A 17,178-nucleotide genomic window follows, 5' to 3' on the forward strand; every position below is an offset into this window, starting at 1 on the left:
ATCCAGGACATCAAACTTGGTGCAACAGTAGGATGGTACTTTACTTGCATCACTTGGGAATGGATTTGTGGGGGAGCTTTACCGCAGAGCCCCCCATCCGCCACGGATGAAAATAAATCTACCAAGACATGGTCTGCTTGGGGAGGAGAGGTGGCCGATCTCTCAAAGAAGAAAGGCCAAGAGCCTTTTCCTCCATGGGCTTTTATTAGGTTCATTTTGCACAGGAATACAGGTAAAGCTCATCAATCATTGTCAGGCAGTAAGGGTCAAACAATAGATAACATATAGAGAACTTTGAGGGCTTATTCTGAGTTACAGTCAGTTAGTTAAAGGGCTATAAAACTTTGGGAAACAAACTCATTTCAGGCTTGGACCCTTGTCATTTAAGCTGAGGGTATAAATAAAGCAGGTTTCACAGGATTTTATGCATTCTTTCTTAGGCCTGATCTCCCTGGGGAGTCCACCCTTTCCAGCACAGGACTGCACCGCCCTCTGTCATTGTTTCAGGCTTAAGTCAGGCAGGGGAAGTAAGGCAGCCAAGAGATTAGGAGACTTCTCACAGACAGAATGACTCAGGCTATATCAAAGCCGAGGGGCGAGGGTCCATCACCCCCTTTTTCTATAGCCCCCCGAGTCCTTCCCTGTTGGCCTTTCCTGTGACCATGCCTGTCTTAGGTAGTTCCTCCCTTGAGTAATCTTACCCGTCATTGGCTAACTGCTCAGGCTCAGGGCCAAGCAGGGTAAAGTGGGCAGAGATGGCATCCCTGCCAGGGAGATAAGCTTTGTCTCCTTAATGGGTTATGGTCCCAACTCTGACGCAGCCTTAGCCATGGGGGTTACAGCTTCTGAAACCAGGCAGGGTGGTTCCCAACATGGATTGATTGCATTCTTTGTGTGGGTAGAAAGGATTAAAGGAATATAATTGATGAAGGCAGAGATTGTTAGTGCTTATCCAATATCCATGTGTTTCTCCACATTCCGGAGCTTCCCCTCACATGTCAGATCAGAGAGTTTAAACTTTATCCTGAAGATTATAACCATTAATGGGAAGAGGATGCCATGATCAGATTTGCATTGTTCAGTGATTATTTCATTATTCAACAAATACTTTCTAAGAGGATTCCAGGGTGATCAAAGCAAAAAATTTACCTGCTTTCAGGGGACTATGGGGGAGAGGCTGTTCAATAAACAACTGAATTGGCAGTGTTTAAAGTTATATACAGAGAATGAATATGTAGTTGCCATGCAGAGTACCCGAGTGGCTAATGGCAGCCTAAGAAAATGACTCTTGCGATAAAACCCAAATGTAGGTAGGGAGCCAGCCTTGTGAAAGTTAGAGGAAAGTACATTCCAGAAACAGAGAACAGTTCTGTGGTAAGGACTTTTGGTACTCTGTCTGACTTGGTTCTCCTTAACACCTAGAAGGATTATACTTCCCCAACATTTTGCAGGTAGGTGGGATTATGGGTTAGTTCTGGAAAGTGGACTTTGAGAAGATGTGATAGAAATGATTTCCAGGCTGATATAAGGCCTTCTAGTATTCTCTTCCCGCACCCCAACAATTATGGATGAAGCAACATACCAAAATGGTGGAACCTCAAGATTGAGGCAGCCTGAATTACTGAGTCCCCTTAGAGAAAATAGATGCCCTAAAGATTATCCTAACCCTACTGGATACTTGTGTGATTTGGGGATTGTGTATTACTTCAGCATCACCTACCCTCTCCTATCTAATGTAGGCCCTGAGGTGGAAACAAGTTTTGTGGGTTGCAGGAAAAGCTAGAAGACCAGAATAGGAGCATAGTGAGCAAGGGAAGATGGAAGTTAGATCATGCTGGCTTTGTAAACCCAGGGAAGGAGCTTCTGTTCTGAGAGGAAATAATAGAAGGGTTTTACATGGGGTATGACAATTTGTAATGAACAATTCTAAAAGATAGTTCTTGCAACTATATAGAAAACCAGATGGAGAGGAGGGAGGCAAAACGAAAGCAGGAAGGCTGATTAGGATGCTTTTATAGTAGTCTTGGTGAATTATTGTTTGGATCAGGGTGGTGGTATGCGGGTGAAAAGAAGTGGACAGATCCTACATAAGTATTGGAGGAAGTATCAAAAGGACTTAATAGTGGATTAAATGGGATGGACAGGAGGAGGGAATTAGTGAAAGAGAACAATCTTTGAGCTTACGTCTGGAGAGGTGTTGATGTGGGTGAGCTTGAAAAAGGAGCAGGTCTCCGTAGGGGTGTGAAGAAAGGCCATGGTGCATTTGAAGCGACTGTTAGACATCCAAGTGGAGAAATTGAATAGGGGATTAAGTTTGTGAATATAGTTTTGAGGAGCAACTAGGTTTAAAGATGTAAAGTTGGTATGTTAATATTTTTGCCTTGATATTCAGATTTCACTTTGTGGGACTCATAGATTAGTAATTTCATAGTCAATGAGCTTGATCTATGAAAACATTTTACCCCAACATTGTGGAATATACTTCATTTTCAAACACACTTAGGAATTTTATAAAAATTGACTATGTGTTGGGCCATAAAATAAATTTTAATACATTTAAAAGGTTGGTTATAGCCACTTCTCTGATTTTAATGAAATTAAGAAAAAAAATCAGAAAAAAATATATATATTGGAAACATTAGAATCACAGTGCTAAATACCTGGTTCAGAGAGGGACTTAATAAGATTTAGGATTCTTTAGGCCAGAGCAATAATAAAAATAACATATCAAATATCAAAACATGTAAGATACAGGTAAAGCAGTACTTGGAGAAAACTTTATAGCTTTAAATTCTAATATTAGAAAAGAAGAAAGTCTTTAATGAGCTACTAAAGAGCCAATATGAAAAGTTAGATAAAGAAAAATAAAGTTGAAGAAAATCTATAAAGGAAGAAAATAAGAAAAGATTGAGCTTTAATAAACGAGAAAACACAATATAGAAGATCAACAGAGTCAACAGTTGGTCTGGAAAAAATCAATAAAATTAATAAACCAACAACAAGATTGGATCAAATAAACAATGGACAATTAAAGAAAGTTGAGGCTCTATAGCCAACAGCAATACATTTCAAAAACAATAGTGAAATGAAAAGACTTGTTCAGATATATGAAAGCTGAAAGAATTCATTACCAGCAGACCCACACTGCCATAAATGTAAAAAGAAGTCTTTCAGCCGAAACGAAAATGATACCAGATGGAAATCTGGATCTAAACAGAGGAATGAAGAGCACCAGAAGTAGTAACTAGATGATTAAATAAATGCTTTACTCATATTCAGTTCTTTTGGAAAGAATACTGACTGTTTAGCCAATGATAAAAACAATACAGTATGTGGTTTAAAGCAGATGTAGGAATAAAATTTATGGCAATAGCAACAAAAGCTGGGAGAGGAGACATGGAATTATAAAGTTCTTAGAATGTAAGTGACATGTTATCACTTGAAGGCAAACTAGTAAATATTTACACTATTAAATTCCAAAGTAACCTCTAAAACAGCAAACAGAGTTACAGGAAGATTTCCGTCATCCATAAAAGCAATAGCCCCTTACGCCACTAGATTGGAAAGCTTTAGTGCTCCAAACTGGGCCCCAGCACCTAACTTGCGTAACACAAAAACACTCAATTAAGGTGTTTTCATAAAGGTGCCCCCCCCCCAATCCTTGGCTCTCAGCACCACGAGCAAACTGGATTTTGAAATTACAGTTTCCTTAGTCAGGGCTTCTACCTCCACTAATTTCAGTCATTGGATGGGGGTCAGTAGAACATTTTACGTTCTCAGCCCAGTGCAATCCTTTCATGTACAAATGAATCTTCCCTAACGAAGTGTAATTTCACTTGGGCAGGAACTGAATTGTTATTTAAATGTTGCTTATCCTTCCACTCCACAGAGAACTCTTCATTTTGATTTGCATCTTAACTTAGAGGTTCACTAAACATTTGCTGAACACACACGAATGATTGGCAACATGTCATTGCCTATTATTCTCCACCCCTTAATGAATGAATAAAAACTACATTCTTTACTTCAGTTATTTACTCACTGTTAGGGTCCCTTCTCTGAAGAAGTTCTGAGTTTTAAGGGACTAAAGAAGTGGGGAAAATATAGTTAAGCAACTTTCATTCCCTCACCAAAAGGCTTCAGTTTAATGCCTCCTCTAGAGAAATGTATTTTACTTCTCAGTAAGGTGCAAATAATAATGTTTTCAAATACTAATTTGTACAGTTAAATTTGTTGGTCTGTTTCTGTATCTGATAAATCATTATGGTTTATAAATATTTATTGTGACAACTTTCTTTAAAGATTTTATTTATTTATTTTTATTTTTTTAATTTTAATATATTTTATTGATTATGCTACTACAGTTGTCCCAGTTTTTTCTCCCCTTTATCCCCCTCTACCCTGTACTCCCCTTCCCACCATCATTCATCCACCTTAGTTCATGTCCATGGGTCATACATATAAGTTCTTTGGCTTCTCCATTTCTTATTCTTTACCTCCCCCTGTCTATTTTCTACCTACCATTTATGATTCTTATTCCCTGTACCTTTTCCCCCATTCTCCCTCTGCCCCCGCCCCTCAGATAACCCTCCATGTGATCTCCATTTCTGTGATTCTGTTCCTGTTATAGTTGTTTGCTTGGTTCGTTTTTTTCTTTTTGTTTTTTTAGGTTCAGTCGTTGATAGTTGTGAGTTTGTTATCATTTTACTGTTCGTATTTTTAATCATCTTCTTTTCCTTAGTTAAGTGCCTTTTACATTTCATATAATAAGGGCTTAGTGATGATGAATTCCTTTAACTTGACCTTATCTGAGAAGCACTTTATCTGCCCTTCCATTCTAAATGATAGCTTTGCTGGATAGAGTAATCTTGGATGTAGGTCCTTGCCTTTCATAATTTCAAACACTTATTTCCAGCCCCTTCTTGACTGTAAGGTTTCTTTTGAGAAATCAGCTGAGAGTCTTATGGGAACTCCTTTGTACATAACTGTCTCCTTTTCTCTTGCTGCTTTTAAGATTCTTTCCTTATCTTTAATCTTGGGCAATGTAATTATGATGTGCCCTGGTGCGTACTTCCTTGGGTCCAACTTCTTTGGTACACTATGAGCTTCTTAGAGTTCCTGGAAGTCTATTTCCTTTGCCAGATTGGGGAAGTTCTCCTTCATTATGTTTTCAAATAAGTTTTCAATTTCTTGCTCTTCCTCTTCTCCTTCTGGCACCCCGTGATTCAGATGTTGGAACTTTTAAAGTTGTCCTGGAGGTTCCTAAGCCTCTCCTCATTTTTTTGAATTCTGGTTTCTTCATTCTGTTCTGGTTGGATATTTATTTCTTCCTTCTGCTCCAAACTGTTGATTGGAGTCCTGGTTCCCTTCCCTTCACTATTGGTTCCCTGTACATTTTCCTTTATTTTACTTTTCATAGCCTTCACTTTTTCCTCTATTTTGTGACCATACTCAACCATTTCTGTGAGCATCCTGATTACCATTGTTTTGAACTCTGCATCCGATAAGTTGACTATCTCTTCATTGCTTAGTTGTATTTTTTCTGGAGCTTTGATCTACTCTTTCATTTGGGCCATATTTTTTTGTCTGGGTGTGCCTGTTACATAGTAAGGGGCAGAGCCTTAGGTGTTCACCAGCTCAGGGCAACCCACCTCACTTCGTTGTTGCGCTGTATGTGGGGGAGGGCCTGAGAGGGAACAGTGAAACACACGCTCAGCTCAAGCCCTGCTTTCAGTCACTTTCCCTGCTACCCACTAGCAAACTGGGCCCTTCTAGTGCTGATTCCCCGGTGGGTGAGGTTGTATATGTTCTATAACCCTGTGGGTGCCTCCAACAATCTCTCCTGTGAGGCTGGGAGTTTCTCCCGCTGCCGCCTCAACCCCCACAGGTGTTCAGTCAATAGTTTTGAGACTTTATTTCCCCTCACTGAAACTCTGGGTTGCATGGTCTGTCTCCCTCTCCAGTTGTTCCTCCTGGTTAATCCACATACGAATGTGGGACCTCCTGCTCTGCCAGCCACCAGCCACTGCCATGCTGTGCATCTTCTCCACGCCGGCTACCTGTCTCCACCCCTCCTACTGGTCTGGATGAATGTTTCTTCTTTAACCCCTTGGTTGTCAGACTTCCATACAGTTTGATTTTCTGGCAGTTCTGGTTATTTTTCGGTTTTAAATTTGTTGTTGTCCTTCCTTTGGTTGTGCAAGGAGGCACAGTGTGTCTACCTTCGCCTCCATCTTGGCCAGAAGTAGTCTATTTATTTAATTTTAGAGAGGGGGGAAGGAAGGGGGAAAGAGAGGGAGAGAAACATCAATGTGTGGTTGCCTCTCGAATGCCCCCTCCTAGGGACCTGGCCCACAACTCAGGTATGTGCCCTGACTGGGAATCAAATCGAAGATACTTTGGTTTGCAGGCCGGTGCTCAATCCACTGAGCCATACAAGCCTGGGCATGACAGCTCTCTTTAAGAAAACCTTCCACATGCAATAATGCCACCTCCTATTTAAATAACATAATTTCACAAATAAAGGTATGATGGGACAGGAAGGAATGTGAGGAACATCTCCTCCAAATTCCAGGTGTTATAGGCCTTGTTCTCTACCTGTAACTTTGTAAATAGTGCCTGGAGGTGGGAGGTTGAGGTTGGGGACAGGGAAGAAAGGGGAGATGGAAAAATTAAAATTCAGAGTTGAAAAAAAGATGAAGCAGGGTGGGAACACACAGATCTGTGGTCCTGTCACCTTTCTCCTTTGGCTCCTCATCTCTAATTACCCTTGAATGCTGCAGTCATAAACTTTCCACTCCAGGATATCTTTGTTTCCCACTCAAAGCACACTTTCTGGGGAAATCTCATTGGATTGGGGGCTTCAGCTTCCACCCAGATGCACATGACATTCTACTCTGTATTCTGGCCCAGCTATTGCTCACGAGTATAAAATTTCCATTTGCCAGTGGAGATACCCTGTTGGATATCTGAACAGTGGAGCAGGGATTGGCGAACTATAGTTTTTGGCCTGTGTCTGGCCCAACATCACTTCTTATACAACTTGCAAGCTAAGAACGGATTTTATATTCTAGGTGTAGCTGTGTTCCAGGAACACAAATTACAGACAATGAAATTTGAATTTCACATCATTTTCACACATCATGAAATATTATTGTTTGGATTTTTGTCAACCACTTAAAAATGACAACACGGTGTGCTACCAGTGGACTGAGAGGAGGCAAGGAGGAGCCTGTTGTGGTGAAAGGGGAAAAGCAGTGCTCCACTCGCCTATTGAGGTGATACTACTCACCCTACAATGCAGTGGCTTAAGCAACAACAATCATCTTATTATTTGCTCAGGGTTTCTGTGGGGCTAGAATTCAGGAAGGGTTTGGCTGGGCAGTTCTGGCTTGGCAATTTTTAAGCACTTGGGGTGCTGGGATAGGGCGACTGTCCATGTCAGCTGGTTTGTGCCCTCACAACATGGTAACTCCAGAGCACTCAGACTGCTACTGAGGTGGCTGAAGGCTTCAAAGTTGAGTATCACTGTTAACAGAGCAGAAGCTGCATCACCTTCTGTGTTCTAACCTGGGGAGTTACATTAGACCACTTCCGTTGTACTCCAGAGCAGGGATGGAGAAACCTTTTCTATAAAGTCCCAGATAGTAAATGGTTTAGCTTCATGGGTCATGTAGTCTCTGTCACAAGTACTCAACTCTGCCATTGTAGGAGGAAAGCCTGAATGGGAGGACGTGGCGTTGGCACACAGTCCCCCTGCAGCCTAGAGCAGAACCTCAGTCACAGAGCTGCTCAGCCTCGGTTGTAACATGAATGCCAAATGCTTTGTTTGTTGCAAACCACTAAGATTGTTGAGTTACTTCTCCCTTAGCATGACTGTAGCAAAATGAGCATCTGCGATGTGCCGAGACCCGGAGCATGTAGAGAACACATCACAGCGGTTGCTTCTATTCTTCAGCATGGCCTAGGAGTTCTTCGTGATCTGATCTCTCATCTTCTGCTATTACCTGGTGATCTCTTCCCCGTGGTGCCATGTTTCTGTGCCATTTGCACACACTCCTGCCCTTGGCTGCCTGCCAAATTATACGTGCTCTTCACTGAAATGCCTTTATGAAGCGCCCCGCAAAAGTCTCTCTCACCTAATACCTTCTCCAGCACCTGTTCGCAACCAATGAACTCTTGTCTTTGTATGAAATTTGTTTACTAGTCTAAGGCCCCTGCTAGATGGTAGTCCCCTTGAAGACAGGGAGAGTGACTTTTCCATGTTTGCATCAAGTCCCCAGACCTTAGTACAAAGCCTTGTACTCATGAGTATTCAAGGAACGTTGAACTAGTGACCCAAGGCAGAGGGAGTCCTGACGGTGAGGGGTGGGTTTTAAGTTTGAGGCAAATTTTCTGTTTGGAATTCTCTCATTTCTTTCCTCCATCATTCTTCTCCAGAACAAGTCAGTTTCAAATAGACTTTAAGGGCAAGTTTGAAGAGTAAAGGAATCACAAAAATTCATCCTGAAGATTGTTGTGGTCTTAGAAGTTTTGGGTTGATGTTATATTTATAAAACTTGTTGTGTTGGTTTATTTTAGTATCACCACACCACCCATCATTTCCTCCTCTCCCTTTAGTGATTTGTCCTCAAATTCCATACCCAGTAAGTTCCAGGCAACCACCCATTTACAACACTCTAGCAAAGAACCTTCAAAGAACAGCCCTGGGTCCCTGACAGAGCAGACAGTTCTGATATCCCTCCTTGCTTTTTAGGGTTCTCCATCTAAGGGAGGGCAGTTGAGAATGCCTAGTGTGGATCAACCCCCATCCAGAAGGTGCAGAGGCAAGGGGACTGATGAGCCTTTTCTGTCTTCTGGTGCTCACAGCCCATTTGCTGACTGATGTGGACCACTCGTCAGCAGAACAGGGTTGTCATGTTAGCATGATGGGGACATGCTTAGGTGAGTCTTAAATTGTTCATGCATTTCTTTAAAAACCCTCTGTGAAAGTAATATAGTACCTATCAGGTTGTGAGTATTAATTGGATATGTACTTGTTTTATTTGACAATAATCCTGGCTCAGTCTCTAGCTAGCATGTTGGGCCTCAGCAAAATGAATGGTTTGGAAGTAACTGAGAGCTAATGTTCCCTTAAACCTCAGAGATTCTAAGATTTCATAATGGATTTAGCAGCTGCAGGCTTTTGATGATGTTCCCAGAAATACACACCACAATTCGATTGAGATTATGAACATGCTGATCTTTAAATGAGGATGGGTAGGGGAACTGATGAAGTTTTGGTGAGGGTTAAATAAAATTCTGGATGTGAACATGCTTTAGGAAATGCTGGATGTGGAAATGTTTATGCATTTAATGTGAGGTCCTACCCATAGTGAAGAGTGAAACACAGCATTTGGTAGCTTGTTATCTCCTTAACAAAACTGGTGATTCTTTTGTACTCACAGTGGCCTACAAAGGAAAGAAGTGACTGAGAGCAGGTTCTATTGAGAGACAGTATAAAGAACAGAACATTCCTCACTTTATTAATGGTCTTCTGCCCTTTCCTTGCTCCGTGCTTGCTTGAATCAGTGACTGCCATCACCATCTGACCAGTCTGCAAGCTGGAAACCCAGCGTTTCTTCTGGACCCACCCTTTCCTGTGAGACCAGGCGCCATGTTTATTTTTGTTCATCATTTGAATCCCTAGCACCTAGCAGAGTAGGAGCTCAATAAGTATATTTTAAAATAAATGAATAGTGTTAAACATTTCCCTCTTCCCCTGATCCTCCCTGGAGGTACAAGTACCCTGGGACCAGAATGCTCCAAGGTATCAGGTCTTCTTCCCTCGGTGATAGTGACCACCTGGAGAGCACTAAGATCACTTTATCCTTGGTACTACAGGTAACTCAGAGAGCAGTGTGAACACTGAGAGGGGCAGTGAAAAGTGCTGAAGATCAGGTCAGGCTCATGGGCTTCCCCTGGTACCTAAGACTGGTTCTGCACATTGGTTTGTCTGCTTGGAGATGCTGCATGGACACAGGGCATCCACCCACTGGTCTCTGAGCTCAAAGGACCTTTCCAGTTCTGCAAACCAAAGGGGAAAAATATTCAGCTATCATGAATAACTAAAGTAACTATATCTGAGAGTGATCAAAAAACAAAAAATCATGTGTCTGGCCTAAAGTTTATCTGTGTGGGTGAGGCAGAATTAACCCGCTCAACATTATTAGGAAGGCAGTTGTGAGGAAGGGAATGAGGTTGTTTTGTTGTACCTTAAAAAGCCTGCGAGTTCAATGGAAATGTTCGTTGGCACACGGTGTTTCTTATTACGCAGTCTGTCTAAGTGAAAGACACCCCTACTCAACCTTTCAACTTCTTTCAGAACAGTGCACCAACCCTTCCTTCTTTCTTGAAATGTCCTTCTTTTAGCTCTGGGTATACCACTTTCTGGTTTTCCTTAAACGCTGGGGCAGCTCCTTTTCAGGCCCCTTCGCCTTCTCTGCAAACAGGCTAAACCGTGCCCGGGCCTGGGCCCTTTTATCTTCTCTGAGTGACCTCATCCAGAAATGTGGCTTTAATTACCATCTATTAACTGAAGAGCTCCTGAATTTATATCTCTGATTTTGACCTTTCCCCTGACTCCTAGACTTGCTTAGCCAAAAAACAAAAGCAAACAAACAAACAAAAAACCCCAAAAAACCTTCTTAACGTCTCCATTTGGATGTGGTGCTGGATATTTTCCATTTTCCCCTCCAGATCCGCTTTCCTCCCATCTCCTCCCAGCTCTGTGCTCTGTGAGGCTCACCACCATGTGCTGCAGCACCAAGCTGTCTTGTCTCCAGCCTCCGGTTGGGTTTGTCCAATGGGAACCATTGGCCACCGTTGGGAAAGCAGGAGGAGAGTGAGGTCAGGGTCTGCGTTCCTTTCTCTTCCTCTTTGCCTGCTCACCATGGCTCAGGTGCTTCCCTCTTCTGAGGTCAGCCCTTCCCAATGGTCACAGCTGTTCCTTCTGGCTTCTGGTCCAACTACCCTTCCTCCATTCCCCTTTTAGGCCTAGAGCTGGTCACCATTCTGTGCTGTGGCTTTAACATGGCCCAAATTGAACTCCTGTTTGTCCTAAACCTCCCAGTTCCCCCACCACCCAAAGGCTGGGGCAGTTCCTTTTCAGGCCCCTTTGCCAGGCTCCTGCTCCTCTGTACACAGGTCAGAGGCACCAGCGTGCATCTCCCTTGCTCAAGCTAAGAATGTAAGACTTGATTCTGTTACAAAATGTCGATATTTTGCTGGGTCTTCATGGTTATCACATGAAGGTTATTCATCTGTGACTCCCATTTATAATAACTACAGAATTAGAAGACAGGTTTCTCCTGAATACTGTTTAGTCCACCTGCAATGAGAATTTCCTAACAGGTCTTGTTGCACTGTGAACCCTTCAATGGCATAACCTTATTCATCTTTGTGCCATTACCTAGCACAATATGTGAAATATAATAAATGCCCAAAATTTGTATATTGGATTTATGAGTTAATTAAGGTTTGCTACGTATTGGTGTAGTTAAAGGCATCTTTTTTTTCTTGCATATCTGAACTCTTAAGAACAGTGTAAGACCTCTATTTGGTTAGTGTGGTCTTACCTAATGAATCTTTCTCAGCCTTAGTATCTACAACTTTTAGTTTGAGTTCCTCCACAGTACAAGGGATGAGAATTAAGTAGGAATGTTTTTGGCTTTTGAGTTGTTTTTGGGCTGAATGAAGTTCACAAAAGTACTGGGAGACTTGTACATGGACAGCTGTTGTGTGACCCTGTAAAAGGAAATGTGCATTTTTAAAAAGGCAGAGTATAAACAATAAATATGTTGGGAGGTCAGACTGAGAAGGAGGAAAGGAAGACTGGGAATGGGAGACATGGGAATATTTCACACTAGCGCTGAGATTGCTAAGCTTTTTTCCTGATGTCTTTAAAAGAAGTTTTAGCCATTTTTGGAGAAGAGATGATTGTGACTATTTATGAACATCATGTTGCTAGGTGACACCATGGGATGAGCACCATGCTAACCTATCACTCACTGATTTCCAGCACTAGCAATGAAGGGGATATACGGGGGCGGGGAACAGAACCCAGGAAGGAATGCAGAGACATTGGGACAAGAACTGTCTGGAGTAAATGAATCAGCTTTAGAAAAACCTCCATTTTTCTCTCTCCATTCCGGTAAAATGATCTGTTCAGGATCTTAGGTCCAACCTTTCCCCTGCTCTCTTATTCAGGGCCCCTTTGTTGCTAGCAGCCTTTTCCTCTATTATGACATTTGGCCTCCTCTGGGAGAAAAGCAGATCTGCTTCCTGTAGAAGCCAAGTCGGGAAATCACCAGGGAGGAAACCGAGGAGTCAGGCTCCCCATGCAGCAAGTCTGAGAACCCACATTTTCTTCTGTCTGTACACACGTGGCCTGGGAATATGTGGTTGGCCTTGGCGGCCATGCTTCACTGCAAGTCTGGGCTTGGAGAATGATGCTGAGTGTGCTGCAGTGTGAGGAGGCTGATTTGCAATCAACTGACCACCTGAAACTTTGCAGAGTCAATCACCAAGTTGAAACGCACCGATTGGAAGCTAGGCTGCTAATGTAAAATTTAGTTACCTAATAAGCATGGATTTAGGATGGGAATATGCCAGTTCACACAGCTGGATGGAATCAGCGGATAGCCACCTGTGAGATATTAGCCAGCATCTTGCGGGTATCAAGAATTTATATGTGTTTATGGGCAGGGTGGTATGCGTGCACGCAGTAGGTAAACCAGTGTTTCCTGAGGCTATCCCCACCTTAGGGAAGGGCGGGCTTGAGTATAATTGCAAGGTGGCTGCTTTGAATCTCATCCAAAGCACTTACCGGAACTGGGAATGCCTTTTATCCCCGCCTACCACTGAGGCTACAGTAAGTCTAATGCACCTCCTAGTGGCCACAGCTTGTGTGAATCAGTCCCCCTTATGGGGCTGCTGCTGCTGCTTGGAAAAATGCGACAAGTTCTGACCCCATGGGGTCTTAACTGGCTTCTGCTATAGGCTCCACTGCAGTTATGCAAATTTGAGAAGAGGTTGTCCTCAGTGATACCAGCTCTTGAATGCCAGCCCTCTCTAAGCCCCTGATAAGTCACCTTTATGCACATTTTTTAAAGGATAATGTCCCACTATAAATAGCAAAAAGTAAGCCCTCTAAGGGATCCATTAAAAAAAAGTGTTTCTTCTACCTTCTGACACCAGTGCCCTCCAAGGTGAACAGTTTGGCTAGAGGAGCCAGGGCAGGACTTCTTTCCCCCCTTTCCTCTCAATCTGGTTGGTGCCCTGTGAACAGCATGTGTGGGGGTTTTGTGTTCAAGTCTGCACACTAATTTCAAAAAAAAGAAGTTTTACTCAGAAATATTTCAAACCTATACAAAACAAGTGGAATAAGAAGAACTAGATAAGGTGCTAAGTATTGAAATCACCCATCTTCAGCAATGATCAGTTCACGGCTAGTCTTATTTATATATATACCTTAACTTTCTCCCACACCTAAAATATTCTAAACAAAATTCTAAAGGGATTGCATTTAATCAATATCATTTCATCAGTAAATATTTCAGTATGTATCCTTAAATGACAAGGACTCCTATAAAAATATAAGCAATACCATTATTGAAAAACAGTTACAAAAACACCTGAAACCTATATAATTTTATTAACCACTGTTACCCCAATAAATTCAATTAAAAACCAGCTACAGATAGTTCATAGTAATTCCTAATATCAACAAATAATCTAAGTTGATGTTCATATCTCCTTGTTCGTCTCATAATATATTTTTAAGTTCTCTTGTTTAAATCAAGACCCAAATAAGGTCTGTATGTTGTGGTTTGTTGGTATGTCTCTTAAGTCTCTCAATTTCTTTTCTCTTTTCTGCCTTTCCAACTTTTGTTGAAGAAGCTAGGCCTTTTGTTCTGTAGTTCCCCACAGTCTGGATTTCACCGATCACATCTCCGTGGTGATGTAACAGCTCTCAGTACAGTAGTCTCCCTGATTCGAGGTTCTGCTTTCCACGGTTTCAGTTGCTCATGGTCAACCCTGGTCCAATATATTAAGTGAAAACCTCCAGAATGAAACAATTCTGTTTAAATTGTATGCCATTCTGAGCAGCATGATGAAATCCTATGCTGTCCTGCTCCATCCTCCCTGGGATGTGACTCATCCCTTTGTCCAGGGTCTCCACGCTGTTTGTGCTACCTGTCCCTGTCACTCAGCAGCCATCTTGGTTATCAGGTCCACTGTCATGGTATCACAGTGCTTCTGTTCAAGTAACCTTTATTTTACTTAACACCACATTCACGTAACTTTTATTACAGTGTATTATCATTGTTTTGTTTTACTATGTTATTGTTGTTAAACTCTTAATGTGCCTAACTTATCCATTAAACTTTATTATAGGTAGTTATGTACAAGAAAAAACATGGTATATATAGGGTTTGGTACTATCCATAGTTTCAGGAATCTGGTGGGGGGCTTGTAATATATCCCCTGTGGATAGGGGGGACTACTGTATATACTTGGTATTTTCTGTAAATTGGAAATTGGACCAATAGTCTTCGCCAGAAGCCCTGGCTGGTGTGGCTTTGTAGGTTGAACACTAGCTGTGGGTGGAAAGGTCGCCAGTCTGCCTCCCATTCAGGGCACATGCCTGGGTTTTGGGCCATGTCTCCGGTTGGGAGTGTGCGAGAGGCAACTGATTGATGTTTCTCTCCCTCTCTTTCTCCCTTCCTTCCCCCCTCTAAAAAATATAAATAAAATCTTAAACAAACAAACAAAGAAAGAGTCTTGGCCAGATGTAGGTTCATTTTTTCATGGTGAAATTACTTCATGGGTGGTAGGGAGTATTTGTATCAGGAGAGGTTTATATGGCCAGTATGAGGTCCTTCAAAGTAACTTCTGTGCCTTTGACATGTCCCCATCATTGTTTGAGCACTTTCTAACTTTCTGACACAACAGGTGTTCTGGGCTAATCGTGTACTTTCCCTGTCCCAGCCATTGAACTCATCATTTCTTCAATGAACTGTTGTACCTATCACCGGAGGGTAGTATTTAGAAATCAAGATCTAGCACTAGGTGCTTCATTATTATTGAGGTGTTGCTGCCCCCAGCCCTTCTCAGTGAACAGACCCAGGAAATATATGTATGTATGTGCATGCACAGATGTACAAACATCCATATTTTCCTACATATTTATCTGTATATGTATATTTTAACAAGTTCATTGTGATATCCCTGATTCCAATCCAACACAAAAAGTTTCATTCTTTCCTCTCCTCATGTTTGCAAGTCCCTTCTCCAACAATATAAAGCCTGAATCCCATTGTCCTCCATGTACGGACACACCCACCTGCTCACCCTTCCTCTATCCCATTTCACATACACGCCTTGTGTGGGCCGTCTGCCTGCCTCTGAGAAGCCACTGCCCACATTCACATTATTTCCTTATGTGGGTCTCTGGCAGCCCCCGGGGGTACCACACACAACTTCTTCATCTAAGCCCCTGATGCCAAAGATTTTTGGACTAAATTAAGATGGAAGAGAGGGAGCAAAAGAGGAATGGAGAGACAGAGAGAGAGGGAGAGGGAGGGAGATTGGGAAGTAGAAAGGAAGGAAAGAAGGAAGGAAAGATTTATGTTCATCCTTTAAATGATGGGTTCCATAGGATTAATCAAAGTTTTCAGAGTCTGTACTTAAAAGGCTGAGAGTTACTACTTGATATAGCTTGTAGGAACATAGTTAAATGTTTTGGAAGTTTTAGATGAGAAGAGTATTTTAAAATAACAGGATACCATTGTCTCAGAAGTTGTTTAACATTTAGAGCCACGGTTAGAGTAGGGGTAAATCACCCAAGTAATAAGTAATGATTCCCTGGGGTACGGGAAGAAAATAATAGAACTTATATGTATCTTCATTTAAAAATTTATAAAGAAATTTTAAATAAGAAAGTTTTAAATGAGAAAGTACTTTTGAAACAACCCAAGCTGGAAGCAGAATGGCACTGAAAGGGAAAGGTGAGGTAGGAGAGACGTGTTTTGTGAAAGATGAAGTGTATCAAACCTGCCGATACTTCCTCTGATGCCGCCTAGTTGTGTGCTCCCCAGCAGGCTTCTAAAACAAACAAACAAACAAGACAATGAGCATTCTTGATCTATTCCTTCAAAGTAAAGGTGACGTTTAACAGTAAACAAGGAGCACTTTTCAAAGAAACTTGTGCTCTTAAAAAAGAAATTTTTAAAAGGAATGTTTGAAAACCATTTCCATCATCTCAAGGTTTTGTTGCAATGATATCAGGTTGGCACTTATCAAAGCTCTCATCCGAACAACAGAAACTAAGAATCGTGGTTTTTCTACCTATTTACCTCTTTTTAGCTAAAAAGTTTCACTGAGTCTTGAAGCCATTTGTTGAAAATACAAAAAAAAAATTGCAACATCTTCCAATTGTTTGCCCAACAGCTGCAGAAATGGAAATATGCTAACCAGATTCTTCCCCTTACACACCCACCCCCACACAAAAACTCTTTTGCATAATTGGTAGATCAGGTTTAAATAGTAAACACCACAGTTTAATAAACATAGCTAATGATGTAATTTTTTCATTTGGATTTACACATCTTTGTGAATTTTTTCCTAAATATAGCATTAAACTTTTTCCTAAGTATACATCAAAATCAAGTATAAAAGCTGAATTTAAGATCAGATATTTGAAGCATATTCAGTAACATTGCTCACATTAGTGATTTTTAAATAAAAAATTATGCACTGCTTCGGGAAAAGTCACTATAAAATATTATATCATCCTTTTCCCCTTTTGGGGATGTTACTTAGAATACACACACATACAACATAAATAAACATATTTTAGGGATAATGCCAAAAAATGTTTGCTGATGGATAATGTGATCAAAAAAGATCAGATGCTGCTGCTCTAGGGAAATATATCAGAGGCAGTGCATATACTAAAAAAAGTCAGTGTTTACATTTCAATGACAAAACAAACTGTTAAAAAAGAAAATCAAACAGCTGGGTTAGCATTCCTTTGAATTGCAGAGCCAGGAGGAAGTTGGCGTTTCTGCTCTAAATTACTTCTCTTTGTTTTTAGACAGGCAGCATGGTTTCCACAAAGCTCTCCTGAGGCTGGGG

This window comes from Desmodus rotundus, chromosome 7 (assembly GCF_022682495.2).
Source record: "Desmodus rotundus isolate HL8 chromosome 7, HLdesRot8A.1, whole genome shotgun sequence".
NCBI lineage: Eukaryota > Metazoa > Chordata > Mammalia > Chiroptera > Phyllostomidae > Desmodus > Desmodus rotundus.